General features: G+C 44.2%; 2 protein-coding genes across 2 annotated transcripts in view; both read right to left on the bottom strand.

Moving 5' to 3' along the window:
- Positions 1–17,066, bottom strand: part of LOC311295964 (uncharacterized protein) — a 597,210-nt gene that overhangs the window by 73,160 nt on the left and 506,984 nt on the right. The window lies entirely within an intron of this gene.
- Positions 1–17,066, bottom strand: part of LOC311295941 (uncharacterized protein) — a 389,126-nt gene that overhangs the window by 144,726 nt on the left and 227,334 nt on the right. The window lies entirely within an intron of this gene.

Here is a 17,066-nt window from a genome sequence, read left to right as displayed (position 1 = left end):
AACGATTTACAGGCCAGAGTCTCTATTTATTTATCTTACATTTTATGAAATAGTAGGCCTACCATTATTTAAAAATAAAGTTTGCACTTTGTTACTATTATTAAAATCCTCTATTGTTCATAAGAGTTTGAAGGTTTACATAACATTACTTTATAGTATATATGGCCACCCCACTCTAGTTTTGTGTCCCATCTTGGCCACCCCAGTAAAAATGTCCTGGATAGGCTACGCCACTGCAGAGAAAAGCAATATTTTACGGCAGGGGGTCACGGCTGAAACAAAAACATACATGTACGGATTATGTGCTTTGTTTAATGTTAAGAGGGTTTAATGGGACTTTGCATAACATTTTGTGTAAACTTTAAAGCCAGAAGTTCTACGTGTGCATTTTGCAGTATTCCTGTTAACAATTAATTATTTACTTGATTGTTTCTTTAAATGAAAATCAATTATTAATGTTTCTGAAATTGTACATACCTATCCCAAAATTAAAAAAATGGCAGATGCTAACATTATCCTCTATGATGGTGGGCAAAACAATCTCAGAAAATTTAGTTTAACATTAAATTGAATGACCTTTTAAAGAGTAGCTTACCTTGTTCTGTGACTGTTTTATTTATTAAGTTTTATCACAGTTAACACAAATATACAATGTAAAAACACATGATACCTTTTGGTAGATGATGTTTTTTTCTCACTAAATTTAGGTGTTCCGAAACCTTTCGATTGGTCACTCTTCACAGACACAAAGCTGAAAACATGTGAGTCTCTTCTTTCACTAATGGCACAAAGAGAGAAAGAAAAAAATATATATACAGGTGATTTGTGGTTTATAGGTGATAACTCAGTGTTATTATTCAGTGTTCTATTACATACACCACAGTGAAGAAATGAGGAAACACAACAACACTGTGATCTAAAACACATGAAATACCTTTTGGTTGATGATGGTGTTTTCTCACTGAGTTCTGGTGGTATACCTATTGAATGGTCACTCTTCACAGACACTGAAACATGTGAGTCTGATCTTACACTAATGACACAAAGAAGAGAGAGAGAGAGAGAGAGAGAGAGAGAGAGAGAGAGAGAGAGAGAGAGAGAGAGAGAGAGAGAGAGAGAGAGAGAGAGTCTTAATATGAAGACATTTAGCACGGCATGGTTCCTGCAGTTTAACAAAACCTGTCCTGTCTGAGACTAATATCTGACCAGGCCTGCTACAATGGAATCATTTGTTCAATACAAAAAAAACAACAACAACAACAACAACAACAACTTTTAGGCAGTTCTATATTTATATTAGCAAATTAAAAAAAACACAGCAAGTATAAAACACTCCTTGTTAGGATTGTTAAACGTGTTTAAAGTTAAAAAGTGTTCAAAATGCTTAATTGAAAACTGCCTTACCTCTGTTTCTCTAGGAGATTCACTTCAGAGAGAGAATCCTTTCCTCGCTCCTCTGACATTACTGCAAAGATGCCAGTGCAAACAGCAAAGCATTGATTTGTGACAAAAATCAGCCACTCAGTATGACCTGGAAATTACAATATGTTACTAAGATCAATAACATGGTAGTTGTTCAAGAAAAAAAGACGTAATGTAAAAATAAAAATACTTTCTATTCAGCATAATCACAGCCCAAAAAAATGGGGAAATCCTTCAAAAACATATATGTTGTGAAAAGTTTTAATTTCTTGCAGCTGCTTTGTCTGTTCAATAACTGGAATAAGAACAAGCCTTCTAACTTCTAATTTGAATAAAACATGTTTTGACATTGTAAGTTCACAAGACTGCAAGTGTACATGAATTGTGCCATATGACAAGACACAAGCATTAAAAATAAGATATACTCAACTTCATGCAAATGAGAAGTGATAACCACTGGAATAAAATAATGCTTAAGAGACACAATGGAGCGTTAAAAAAAACTGTATCACTAAACATATCAGCCTATAAGTCAGTAGCAACATCAATAACCTTATTTGAATCTTTTTCTTTTTTCTCGGTTGTGAGTGGATTCTGTTTTTGTCTTTATCAGATTAGTTATCTGTATACAAGATCTAGATCTATCTATCTGTATACAACATGCTTATAATGCAATTTCAGCATTTAGGCCTATAGTGTAAAAATGCATGTTAAGCACACACATCATTCACAGTTTATTAGCTTTATGTGTTGTAGGCCTATTTTTGATGCAGAGGAGCAAAGGCTCTACTCTAAACCCCTCCCAAACATCCGAGCTTCACATCCTGTTTTGTTTTCTTCTTTTCTTCGCAAACCCTAGATTGCCTTGAAGTCACGGCTTTTTGGAACAATATCTACATACGACATTGTTATATGTTACATGCACCTTTACACAGGCAGCAAACACAACACTAATACTGTACAACAAAGCGGTAAAGAGTTAAACAGGGAACAAACAGTAAAGTGTCTCGTATTCATGATTGTAGGAACTTTCATACTGTAGGGTACAGAAATAATTTCAAAAATAAGTTAATTATCACAAAACAACCTAAACGCACGCATGGGCCTTTAAGGCTTAACATGAAAAGCGTGTAACGTGGATAAATGTAGGCTGATAGTGGAAGATCAAATTCATGGAAGCCCACAGAAGGCTAATTGATATCAGAAGCCTACACAAACTAAATGACGCACATGCCACAACAACTCAAGACTGTGGCTTTGCATTCAGAGTTTGAGATCCTCTGGTCTCTCCCAAATGTCAAGCTACGTCCATGCCTATGGCATTAAAACCTTCCAGAACTGCCTACACAAATACCGGAATATCATTATGGGTGTTAGTCAGAGCATAAGAAATTTTGGCAGTCATTAATGTATTCCCTTCAGATGATGTAAACAGCTGAAAAAGTATTACGTTCCCATGCAGTGACTTTTAGGTCATTGTGGCGGAATCTCTATTACAGGAGTAGGGGTAAGCGGGAACACACGGTTTACAACTTTCCACACATGCCAGCATGACGAAACTTAGTGTATTTAGCCTACTATTTGCCATATCAACACTATATACAGAAAAAAAAAAATTGTGCCAAATTTAAAAATCTTTGGAAGATATCACTGAACATTTATTTAACCACAGCAAAAGATAATATCTTGCTTAAGCTAATTTTTCATGTTTTTTCTGTTTATTTAAAATCACACAATCTGATATTATTTTAATTATTTTAAACTTATATCTGTTATTTAACAGTTGAGGCAGTTCTTTAAACCTGATCCAACCAGAAGACACTAGCAGGGTTTAATTGAAACACTACGTTACAATGTGCCCCTATTATGCTATTCTATATGAATTCTATTGAGAAACCATGAGAAAAGGCGAATAAAGACTGAGAGTCAATGTTCAGAAATGATTAAGTTTTGTTTTATGCTGTATAGTCCAATGTGTTTGTTGTAAAAATCTTTTTATTTTTAATTATTAAAAAATGCTATTATTTTATATGAAAAAGTTAATAAATGTATTTTATTGAGAAAATATTTTAGTTTGTCTTGTATATTTTTTATTAGATCAGATTTTTTTTTGTCAAAGTGTTAGGTTGTGCCCCGCTTTCCCCTACTTTTTTGTAATGTGTATTAATAACATAATTGGAATAAACTGCTTAACATTCGCCACTGAACGTAGCCAAAGCACAGTCGTGCGCTAATATTGCTTCAGTGATACAGACGTGCCTAGAATCTCTACGTAACGAGCTACACGTCATTGTGCGTTTGCTTTGTTTTCTATGGAAGGGAAACGCTTAAAGTACAATCAGCAGTAGACTGAAATTTGTCCTCCAATATCACTGAATTTTAACGTGTGGCCTTCAAAAGTTTGTTCGAATCATTTCTGGCTGCATCATCTCCTAATCTACAAGCCGACTGTAAATTCGAATGTACATCACTCTTACACAAATAAAGTCCCAAAATAACTGTAATTAAAGTTAAACTTACTTGCAGTGCGACAACCTTGCTCATCAAGAAGAGCATGATCCAGAAGTCTTAGAGTAAGTAGGTTACTTTTAATTTCCGATCACTGTTGAGAAAAGAAGCATATAAAAAGCGTTTTCTTTTCTTTTTGAAAACATCTTAGAGAAAGGTGAAAGAGAGATTGTGCACCACCATCAACTATAGGCTACTTCACGTCTGCAATACTTCTTTTCTCGATGAACATGTTGACTGGGCGTTTTGACATCCTCCGTTTAAATTCTTTAGGTTGAAAAAAGAAAAAGTAGCCTAATAAAGAGTCTCTGTCTGGTAGACATGGAAACGGCGCCGTCTAGAGACACAACATATCAGTTCATTACAGTAAGTCCACTGTTCATATTTAATATTAGCCTGAACTTGAAGTCTTCAGCAACATGAATAGTTTTTCAACATTTCTTTTCTCTTATTTTCGGCACTGAGTTTAACTCTTTCAGCTTCGTTTCTACAAACCGTTTTTCGTAGGCTAGTATTTTACTGCATCCTATTGCACTGTACAAATGAATTTCTTTATTCTTTAAATATATTATATATATATTTTATATAAATGTGTATTCTTATTTCTATTTCCTATTTTATTTTTATTTAATTTCATTCACTTTTATATATAGCAATTTGAATTAACATTTTGAATGAAATGTGATATGTAAATAAACTTGCCTTGCCTATTTTTCATTTAATTCTTGGTAATCAGAGGGGGGAAATTGGATTTAACCCTTGACTCGTTTAAAAAGACTGTCAGACCCTGCTATTTACAGTTAAGTAATAGTTGTTTTTAAAAAAAATAGTAGTACTGGTAAATAATAATAATACAATGTACAAGTGTACATTGTAGATAAAAGTAGCCTAAATTAATATAATTTCTGTAGCAATGAATCTTTCACAAACTGCATGTAATGCCATTTTAACATTTTGTGTAAAACAGTTAATGGAAACACAGTCAGGAAACAATAAGATTTAACGACTTCTCAGTTTATTTGGTTTCTTGGCTCTTTTCCCCAATAAGGTAATGCTACTTATAGAATAAAATGTATAATTTTAACAGAACATGAATGATTTCAAACATGGAAGGAGACCAAAGACTTGAAAATAAAAGCACAAACACAAATTACAAAAATCAAACCAAAAGATCCCCAAAACCATCACAACACTTCAACACGCCACTAACCTCAACTGAATCGGTTAATGACAGTGATAGATAAATAAAAACGTACTCGGTTACTAACGTAACCTCGGTTCTCTCTAGAAGAGGGAACGAGTACTGCGTTTGAAAAACGCTATGGGAAAAGCCTCTTTTTCACGAAACACTGAAGCAAAAAAATATCCTTTAATTTTCATATATGTAAAACGCGTTGCGGCAGCAGCAGACAGCTGAAGCAAGACGGCTTGTCTGCTCATTGGCTGCTCTGCGGCAACTGCATAAGCCTATCGAGCGCAGGCTGATGCAACATCAGACCAATGAGAGCGCTTCGCGCCCTCCTTGCCACTTCCCGCCGAAACGGGCGTGGCTTACCTCTATAAAAGGAGCTCGAAAGGCTGATTCACTCAATTTTGATCGCCGAAGCGAACCAGAGTAAACCAAACGCACGGCAGGGAACGCAGTACTCGTTCCCTCTTCTAGAGAGAACCGAGGTTACGTTAGTAACCGAGTACGTTCTACTGCGTTTGAAAAACGCTATGGGAACCCCTTGTAAAACGCTGTGCGTGCCAGGATGACAACACCGATCACCGGAAGCTATTTCAGGCATACAGTGCATAATCACCAGATAGACTCACACAGAGTAAGGGAATAAGGGAGGAAGGCCTTAATTCCTTAACTGTAGCATCCGTGGGCTTAACATAACCTCACAGGGAGAGTCTAAAGACGGGAGGGGTTTCCTCCGTCCTTATATAGACATGTCAGCAGACACGAATATGACATCACATAGCCAGGGTAGGAAGCCTACACTAATGTGGGAAAACGTGGGTCTTACACAGTTCTGCCCAGTATAGTCGGTAGCGCATAGCGCCTGTAAATAGATTACACCGACAAAAGCTTAGCCTGTAAGGCGGGAACCTCTAGGTTATAAAACCTAATAAATGTAGACGGAGAGGCCCAGCCTGCCGCCGTACATATATCCTGTAAGGAAATCCCGCTGGACCAAGCCCACGAGGAGGCAACGCCTCTCGTAGAGTGCGCTCTAACTCCCAACGGGCATTGAATGCCCTTGGCAGTATAAGCCAGCGCTATGGCGTCAACTATCCATCTGGATAGACTCTGTTTCGAAACAGCCATTCCTTTGGAACGTCCGCTGAACGAGACAAAGAGCTGCTCTGTCTGTCTGAAGGCAGCAGAGCGGGACATATAAGTTCTTAAAGCCCTAACAGGGCAAAGAAAACTCGAGTCCCCCTCCTCACTTGACGCCGGCAGGGCAGCCAGGGAAATAACCTGAGCCCGAAAAGGCGTGTTGAGGAATTTCGGCACATAGCCGTGTTTAGGTTTGAGTATGACCTTAGAGTCGTTAGGACCAAACTCCAAGCACGTCGGGCTCACAGAGAGCGCGTGCAGATCGCCTATGTGCTTCACTGAAGCGAGAGCCATCAAAAACACTGTTTTAAAAGATAAATGTTTGAGGCTGATAGACTGGATAGGCTCGAAAGGGGCACCTTTCATGGCCGCCAGGACCGTAGAAAGGTCCCACACAGGGACTGAAGGAGGTCTGGGTGGATTCAGACTCTTGGCTCCCCTGAGGAAGCGGATGACTAAATCATTCCTTCCCAGCGACTGACCTAGCGCTGAACCAGAGAACGCTGAGATAGCCGCCACATACACTTTGAGCGTGGAAGGGGATCTGCCTTTATCCAACAGCTCTTGCAGGAAGGAGAGAACCTCCGTATCCTCACATTCGAGGGGTGAAAGGCTCCGAGCTGTACACCAGCTGGAGAAAACCGACCACTTCGAAACATAGAGCCGCCGGGTCGACGGCGCTCTAGCCTCAGTGATGGTATTCAAGACTCCCCCTGCGAGACCAACGGGTATCCATTGAGCGCCCACACATGAAGGGACCACAGCTCCGGGTGTGGGTGCCAAATCGAGCCCCTGGCCTGCGAGAGGAGATCTCTCCTCACCGGCACTGGCCATGGAGCGATGTCTGCTAACTGCATCAGAACTGGGAACCACGCTTGGTTCTCCCAGAACGGTGCCACAAGCAGCATTGGACATTTTGTTTTCCTGAACCGTTCCAACACCTGTGGCAGGAGGGAGACGGGGGGAAACGCATATAGCGGGCAGCGCGGCCACGTTCGGGACAGCGCGCTGTCGGTCTTTGAAAAGAACGCGGGGCAGTGAGCGTTTTCGTGGGACGTGAATAGGTCCACCTCCGCTCTGCCGAATCTCTCCCACAACAGCCGGACTGTTTGTGGGTGTAGAGACCACTCGCCTGGGGGAATGTTGTTCCTGGACAGTCTGTCCGGGCCCACATTCTGAAGCCCAGGTACATGCACTGCTCTCAGCGAGCGTAAGTTGTGCTGAGCCCATAGTAGGAGGCGTTTCGCCAGCCTGTACAGGGATGTGGATCTCAGACCGCCTTGGCGATTTATATAGGACACCACAGCCATGTTGTCCAAACGGACTATGACATGTTGGTCCTTGATGTGGGGACAAAAACGCGTCAGCGCGTTGTGCACTGCCACCATTTCTAGGCAGTTTATGTGTTGGAGCTTTTCTCGTTCCGACCATAGGCCGAAGCACGGTCTGCCCTCGAGCAGCGCTCCCCATCCCGAGGTGGATGCGTCTGTCGACACCATCTTCACCTTCGAGGAAGTCCCCAGGCTTACACCTGACCGGTACCAGTCGTTCGCCATCCAAGGTACCAGGGCTGTGACACAGTCCCGATCGACCCTGAGGCGCAATTGACCGGTCAACCGCGCTTTCAACCAGAACTGCAGCGGGCGCATGCGGAGCAAGCCCAGCCGGAGAACTGATGATGCTGAGGCCATGAGACCCAGCATCCTTTGAAACTTCCTGAGCGGGGTTAAAGCACCGCGGCGGAAAGACTTTGCCGCGCTCTGAATGCTCAGCACGCGCTGTGGCGACAGCTGTGCTGTCATAGATTGTGAGTCCAAAACTACCCCCCAGAAACGAAATCGTTTGACTGGGGTTCAGTGAACTCTTCACCCAATTGACCGTGATACCAAGATTCTCGAGATGATCGAGTAAAATGGCTCTGTGCTCTATGAGCTGAGATCGTGATTGGGCTAGGATCAACCAGTCGTCCAAATAGTTCAGCACTCGCATGCCTCTGTGTCTGAGAGGAGCGAGCGCTGCGTCCATGCATTTCGTAAATGTACGAGGTGTCAGGGACAAGCCGAAAGGCAGGACTGTATACTGGTATGTCTGACCCTCGAAGGCGAATCTCAAGTATTGCCTGTGGTGTGACGCTATCTGTATTTGAAAATACGCGTCCTTCAGATCTATCGACATGAACCAGTCTTCTCGGCGAACCTGCGCGAGAATTTTGCTGGTCGTGAGCATTTTGAAACCACGTTTCACTAACACTCTGTTCAGCCGTCTTAGATCCAGAATGGGTCTGATACCGCCGTCCTTTTTGGGGACTAGAAAGTATCTGCTGTATATCCCCTGTTCGCTTTGAGCTCGGGGAACACGCTCTATCGCCCCTTTGCTTATCAGTTTTGATATTTCGGCGCGAAGTAGGTGTGCTACTTCCAATGACACCAAAGTTTCGACGCGCGCTGTGTAGCGCGGAGGGCGTCGACAAAACTGTAGCGAGAAGCCTCTCTTTATAATGCCTAGGACCCAGTCCGAAACCCCTGGAAGCGCTGCCCATGCCTCAGCATGGTTGGCTAAGGGCCGGATACAGAGCGCGCTTAGACGGGGGGCGCGCTTAATACAGCGGGCGGAACGCTCATCCTCGACCTTACTACAGTGCTTAGCTGAGTGAGGGAGGACTGCGAAAGTCCCGTGGGACTCATGTGTGCGAGCAGATGTGGGCTGGGAGCGGGCACATTTACTGCTTTGGGCGCACTGTCTGCCTGAGCAGAGCGCGCGCTCGAGGGTCTCGTTTTTACAGAGAGCCTGTGATCTGTTAAACATAGTGTTCGTGGGCACTGGGAAGTGGGCACTTTTACTATGTTGGAAGCGCAATCGACCTGAGTCGATTTTTTTTTTTTTTTTGTGCGCGAGCCCTAAGTGTAGGGCTGTGCTTGTGTGTAGGGATGGGCACTGAGGAGTGGCATCGACACTACATTTATAGCACCATCGGCCGTGGCCGGGACACCAGAGATCACGCCCTTATGACTGCACTGTCTGCCTGAGCAGAGTGAATGCACACAGGTTTCGTCTTTACAGAAACCACAAGGCATGCAGAACATAGTGTTTGTGGGCACTAGGCAGTGGGCACGTTCACTATGTTGTGTGCGTGATCGACCCGAGTCGAATATATGAGCGCGGGCCCTGTGTGAAGGGCTGTGCCAGTGTGTAGGGATGGTGCCCAGGCAGTGGGCATCCTCTCTACACATATAGCATCATCGGTCATGGCCGGAACTTCGGCAGAAGTCCGGCCATGTACCACGTGCTCGTGGGCTGCAAAAAAACACGTCTGCAGTTGCCTCTCGGGGAACAAACAGAGTGATTTGCATTCAGCGGAGAAAATATTTTCTGCCGCAGACCCGGGATTCGAACTCGGATCCCCCACGCGACAGCCTAAGAATCTACCACTGGCCCACAGTGAAGTTACATAGACAAAGTCAGCGCGAGTATTATTCACACTGGCGTTTGCTTGCAGGCCTGTACCACGTGCTCGTGGACTGCAAAAAACACGTCCGCAGTTGCCTCTCGGGGAACAAACAGAGTGATTTGCATTCGGCGGCGAAAATATTTTCTGCCGCAAACCTGAGATTCGAACTCGGATCCCCCGCGCGACAGCCTAAGAATCTACCACTGGACCACAGTGAAGATACATAGACAAAGTCAGCGCGAGTATTATTCACACTGGCGTTTGCTTGCAGGCCTGTACCACGTGCTCGTGGGCTGCAAAATAACACGTCTGCAGTTGCCTCTCGGGGAACAAACAGAGTGATTCGCATTCGGCGGCGAAAATATTTTCTGCCGCAGACCTGGGATTCGAACGCGGATCCCCCGCGCGAAAGTCTAAGAATCTACCACTGGACCACAGTGAAGTTACATAGACAAAGTTCAGACGCCAGCAAAATAAATGCCAGAATGTGAGAAGAGTGGATATCGCCCAGTTTCAGCGGGGCAGAAAACACTCCATTCTCCTTTCGCCAGTGACGCACGGGAACCGTAGAAACGGTGTTCGGTTGCAGGCAAGCGGGTACTACGCGCTCGCTGGCTGCAAAATGCATCTCTGCAGTCGCCTTCAGGGGACTGACAGATCAAGCATTGGCGGCATAAATATATGCCGCTAGACCGGGATTCGAACTCCGGTCTCCCGTGTAGAAAACCTATAATTCCACCATTGAGCCACAAGGGGTAACAGGCTCTGAGAGCGGCGTCAACATGTATACTTCGGCGTTTGCTGAATATTTCCAGTTGCCGAACAGGGAACTGAGAAATGTGAGAGAAAAGAGGTTAGACCGACCGACGGTGGGACTAAGAACACTCTTTTCTCCTTAGCCGGTGAATGACGCGTGCAGAGGCAGGGTAGCTTTTCTTGTAACGTAAAGAAAAAACTAATCCCGCCATCCGCTTCCAGGAAGGGCAGCCTCGGAAAGGATGCCCGGCGAGTCCTCAGAGTCACCGAAGGCAATTGGCTCGGAGTGAAGGCGTTTCGCCGACAGCGAGCGCGAGCGCTGCATGAGAAGGCGTCTTTAAAAAGACGCAGCTCTTTTAGGGGATGAGTGTACAAGAACACTCAAACACACACACAGACAGAGCAAAGCAATAAAGGATATAGTGCGTCGGAAAGCGCAGCAGGTACGGCTGTAGAAGGCGGCGTTGGCCAGCGGCTTCGAGGGCTCGTCCCGCTGAGATGCTTGCTTCAACGACGCTTGCTTCCGTGATCCAGCGATGCGTGCGCTTCGCTGAAGAGAACAAAATTGAGTGAATCAGCCTTTCGAGCTCCTTTTATAGAGGTAAGCCACGCCCGTTTCGGCGGGAAGTGGCAAGGAGGGCGCGAAGCGCTCTCATTGGTCTGATGTTGCATCAGCCTGCGCTCGATAGGCTTATGCAGTTGCCGCAGAGCAGCCAATGAGCAGACAAGCCGTCTTGCTTCAGCTGTCTGCTGCTGCCGCAACGCGTTTTACATATATGAAAATTAAAGGATAATTTTTTGCTTCAGTGTTTCGTGAAAAAGAGGCTTTTCCCATAGCGTTTTTCAAACGCAGTACGAGAGAACTCTCGTAAGAGAACTTTATATTCTAAAATTGATAATACGTTTTTTGTTTAATTATTTTTTAATAAACTAATGAACAGCTCTCGTATTTGCAGTCAATTCAATTTATTCTCAAATATTATCTCATCTGAAACAATAGCTTTCATAAAATCATTGTTTCAAAAAAAAAGAAAAAAAAAAGAAAAAAAACGGTGGAACCTGCTGCTGTTTGAATGGTGTAGAAAAAATAATAATAAATCCCATTTCAATACATTTTTGAAAGCCACTTGGCTTCAGAAATGTTCATTTTGTTATTACTATCATTTAGGATAACAAGCAACTTTTAAAACTGAGAGACTTACAGTGGAAGTTCAGTCTTGAAGACTGTTGCTCAGTTTGAGAAACATTTGAGGCGAAATAGTTGCCTCATAACCTTCATAAACGTGTGTTTAATGAAAATTGAGAGATTATAGTTCAGCACAATGAACAACTTACCTCAGGATTTTCACCTTAACTACTTACATTAACTTAACTTACATCTAAGAAACCTCAAGGAGGATTGCAGAATAAATGAACATGTAAACTGGAGGGAGTTTGTCAGCTGAACAAAAGGATTTATGAGATAGTGGATAACTGAGTCTGACTACATTATCAACACAAGGAAGACACAGGTGCAATAAAAGGAATTTTATTAAGAAAAAGATAGACAACAGTAACTGACAGAACTAAATGAAAACCATGATTGGATAAAGAAATAAAGTGCATTAGATTCATAGAATGTAAGTGATTAAGTTGTTGCTATGACAGAGTTATCTGATGAAAAGAAAAGCTGGTGAAGAGGAAGAACTTTATTCTGCTTTAAACAAATAAACATGATTATTTGTCATTAACTGAATCAGCTATATGTGGTACCCATGAAAAATGAGTACACAATGATTGTATATATATATATATTTATATATTAATATTTCCCTTCTATACCTTTTCATATGGACATTCATGAAGGACTTTTTTTATTTTATTTGCATTTTGCACGGACATTTAGAACAGAGACTTTTATTTTGACACGGGATCGCGCTTACGGGCTATCTCTGCAGCCTCCGCTCATACTATACAGAGGAGCTGGCAGAGAACAGACGCGATTCCCGACTCTCTTCTTCCTTTCCTGTATTTTCAGGTATATAGTACAAATGTCCGGGGAAAACTTAACAAAATAGGGTAACATCCATTTAATTGCAATGTACAGTGAGGGCTGGTTGTGAGAGTTTGATAACTTACATCTGTGATTTCTAAAAGTGTTCATACTGAGGTAAAACTACTGTAAATACTACTGTGTAATGCAATATTTGAGTCTAACATGTTTATTCAGTGTCTCAGATCAAAATGTTCCATTGGGTTATGTGTAAAAGTTAATCGGTTTTGTTATATGTTATGTGCAAAGCTCACTCTGAACTCGCGCTTGGCGCGCTTGATGGTCACGTGACCAGCTCACGCAGAAGTGTGTAATGGCTGCCTGAATAGCTGTTAATGCTTTGAAATGTTGATTTTTGACAAACTAACGGTGAAACAAATGTCACAAATGTTTTAAGAGTTGAAACAGACTTAACATATGCACTTAGGTGAATAATCAAAGTAATAACTTGCTAGATTTGACTGTTGACCCATGAGAAAGTATGAATAAAGGGTTGTTATATGTTCAAACAGGTTAAATGAGAAAAAGACAAACAATGGAAAGAGATTATAGGAGTTTATTTTTGTGTTTTAAGAAACTGGTGAATGTTGAAGATTGATTTGTTGTCAATAAACATACTATACAGAGGAGCTGGCAGAGAACAGACGCGATTCCCGACTCTCTTCTTCCTTTCCTGTATTTTCAGTAATTTGTCTGCTGGGTCTCCGGAGGCGGGGCCTGCAACAGATTCTTGGGGGCTCGTCCGGGATCCACTCCAGGTGACGCTGAGAGGCGGATCCAAAGATTTCCAGGACCGTGGGACCAGGCGGCGTTGGGGCTAGAGGCCGGCGGCTGCTACATCCACGGACAACGAGGCGACAAGGCGTGTGCCAGGCGATCTGCTGGTGGCTGTCTTCATCTTGAGGTTGAGGCTACAACGGGAGTGCCGACAAAGCGACATAATGGCGGGTCGTGCAAGGAAACAGCTGGTGTGGGACGTAAAGAGAGATTTAATCACTTTACCTGCTGACGAACTGTTCCGCATTGCTAAGGGTATCGGGCCAGTACCTGGACACCACACAAGTGAACTGGATCTGGAGGATAGTGAGGTTTGTTTCAAGTATATTGACGATTACATGTCCAGTGAATCTTTGCTTGAGGCTGAAGACCAAGGGATGAGCGAACTGTTGACATTACAAGATACTGTAAAATCGGCAAAACAGATTGGCGCTGCTGTAACTACATCTGATGTTGATATAAACACTCACTTTGCACATGTGTTACATCCATCCACCACTGATGACACTTACATGACTCCACCTCATGTGGCATCCGACTCAGGGGGTGTTAAGGAGGCTGAATCTGAAACAAACACAAACATACATAAAATGCTTGCAGAATATGAAGAGATAAGTAGAAAAATCCGCCAGTACATGACACTTACCCAGAACACTGACTCGACTCACACTGTAGCGCAGGGGGACACCACTACAGCACATGTAAATCGTACTGAGCGACCCAAACATGTAGCTCATGATTTTGCTTTTCCTACGGGGTTACAGTATATTCAGCCCCGTGAGTTTAAAATACACGGAGGTCAGATTGGGGACCACTCGTCAGACATAACGTACAACAATGTGTGCAGGCAAATAGACTGCGGTCTGAAAGAGAACTTCAGCAATGCCGACATTGTCAGAGGGGTGCTGCGAATTATCAAGCCAGGCATTTTTAAAGATATGCTGATGAACAAGGACGATATGACTGTGGCTGAATTAAAAGGTTTCTTACAATCCCACTTGGGGGATCGAAATAGCACAGAGCTGTTCCAAGAACTAATGTGCACCAAACAGAGTGAGCATGAAACCCCTCAGCAATTCCTGTACAGAGTAATGGGGTTGAAACAGAAGATACTTTTCGCAGCAAGACAAGCTGATTCAGAGAAAAAGTATAATGCAACCACCGTGCAGGACGTGTTTTTACATACAGTGTACCAGGGCCTGAGTCACCGATGTAAAGACATTCGCAGCGAACTGAAGCAGCTGCTTGCTGACAGTAACGTGACTGATGATGCCATCCTCCGACATGTAATGAAGGTCACAAGCGACGAAAATGAGAGGCTGCGACGGTTGGGGCCACCAACCAGAACAAAACAGTCCACAGCGAGTAGTGCCCAAGTCCATAGCGAGCCTGACAGTGATGTGGGAGGAAGGACAGAGGCTGCTGTAAAGAAAAGCCAGAACGACCCAATCAAACAACTGACTGCAAGGATCGACGCTCTAACCAACATGGTCGATACACTACAACACTCCATGGCAGCACAGGTCGAGAGGGGCTGCCACTGCTACACCAGTCATCCAGTCTCCCACAGAGTGAGCCGGTCACGTTGTTGTCCACAGTGTACAAGAGAAGGGCGACAGGACTGTCCACATTGCTTCATTTGTGGTGAGGAAGGGCACCGGGCAGCTGGGTGTTCGAGACGACCTCCGCGGCAGGGAAACGAGAACCGGCCACTGCAGAGGGGCAACCAGTGACCGCGGAGCGAATGTCCCACACTTATGCAACCTGCTCAGAGCTGAGCAGGCCCGGACACACCAATCAGAGACAAAAAGATAAATCGACAGATACAAAAGTGGTGAATAGGAGCCCAGGAGCCAATGTTCTGGATCCCTGCCAGAAAAAGAATGACACAATAATTAAGCTGATTGGAAGCAAAGCATTAACCCAGTGCAACTTAAATGGACTCACTGTGAGAGCACTACTTGATACAGGTGCACAGGTCAGCATAGTGGATCGCATGTGGAAGGATAAATACCTACCCAATATTGAGGTGAGGCCACTGCGAGACTTACTGGGATGTGAAAATGACTTGGAGGTCTATGCTGTGAATGGGAATCCAATTCCATTTGATGGATGGACAGTCATTACAGTTAACTTGCTAGGAAATGAGGACCCCAACCTGTCCATCAATGTCCCATTCCTAGTGAGCAAGATGCCGATTGAGAGACCACTTCTGGGCTTCAATGTAGTAGAGGAACTGATTCAGGGACAGCCTGAACGACTCATGCCAACACTTACCATGCTACTAGCTGGAGCCATTAATGTTCCTAGCGACAAGGCACAGACCCTAGTTGAGGTGATACGGACAGCAGATGAAGATGAGGAAGGTGGCCGTTTAAAGGTCGGCCAAAGAGGAGTCATCATTCCGGCAGGACAGGTCGCCTGGGTTCAATGTCGAGTTTCACCAAAGTTAGCGCAGATGGACTCTGTAGTCTTGTTTGAACCACAAGAGGATAATGCCCGCTTAAGACATTTGGATATTGGGGAGGGACTCTTGGAGGCACCAAAACAACGTAATCCATGCGTCTCCATACCCATTGGAAATAACACAGGATGTGACGTAACTCTAGAACAGGGTACGCTCCTCGGAACACTGCAGCGGGTAGAGGAAATAGTTGATTCTGGACGAACAAGTGGAGCTAGGCAGATGGCGAGGGTCCAGACTGCAGCGACACAAGAGGGAGGGATGAACACAGCCGTGTGGAATCCTCCTGTTGACTTAGGACATCTGAGTGAGAGCCAACGTGAAGTCGTACAGAAGATGTTATATGAGGAGTCCGGCGCCTTCAGTAAGGGCAACGACGACATCGGACGTATCCCCAGTCTGCAGATGGCAATAATCCTTCAGGATGACATCCCTGTTCAGAGGGCATATTCGGCAGTACCAAAACCCCTGTTCAGTGAAGTAAAAAGTTATATACAAGATCTCCTGGCTAAAGGATGGATTGTCAAGTCCAAGTCGCCATACGCCGCTCCAGTGGTTTGTGTTAGGAAAAAGGATGGCAAACTCCGGCTTTGCGTGGACTACCGTCTCCTGAATAAGAAGACTATACCGGACCGACACCCGTTGCCCAGGATACAGGAGTTAATTGACACACTGGGGGGATATTCCTGGTTCAGCATCTTAGACCAGGGTAAGGCGTACCACCAGGGCTTTATCGCTGAGGGTTGCAGACATATGACAGCATTCACTACACCTTGGGGGCTGTATGAGTGGGTCCGTATCCCTTTCGGCCTGTCAAACGCACCTGCTGCTTTTCAACGTAGCATGGAGGAGATGCTTGACTCATTAAGGGATGAGTGCTGCATACCATACCTAGATGATGTCCTGTGTTACGCAAAGTCCTTTGAGGAACATGTCGAGAGCCTAAGGAGAGTGTTAAAAGCCCTTCAGCGCCACGGGGTCAAGTTAAAACCTGAAAAATGTGAGCTGTTCCGTAAAGAGGTCAGGTACGTGGGGCGTTTGGTGTCGGCTGAAGGGGTGCGGGTAGATCCAAAGGACCTGGAAGCTGTCCGGTCTCTCACACGCAGGATTCCTCAGACGGTGGGGGATATACGAAGGTTATTGGGGTTTCTCAGCTACTATCGAACATTCATCCAGGATTTCTCCAGAGTCGCAAGACCCCTGTATGAATTGCTGCAGAGAAAGCCAGGAACTGAGCAGGAAGTACACAGCCGAAGAAAAACTAAAGGGCCACAAGTTCCCTCAAAGACTCCAGTGGAATGGAACCAAGACCATCAGCAGACTCTAGAAA

The sequence above is a fragment of the Rutilus rutilus genome, assembly GCF_951802725.1.
Source record: "Rutilus rutilus genome assembly, chromosome: 8".
Taxonomy (NCBI): Eukaryota; Metazoa; Chordata; class Actinopteri; order Cypriniformes; family Leuciscidae; genus Rutilus; species Rutilus rutilus.
The sequence above is the reverse complement of the archived record's forward strand: the minus strand, read 5'-3'. Positions and strand labels throughout refer to the sequence as shown.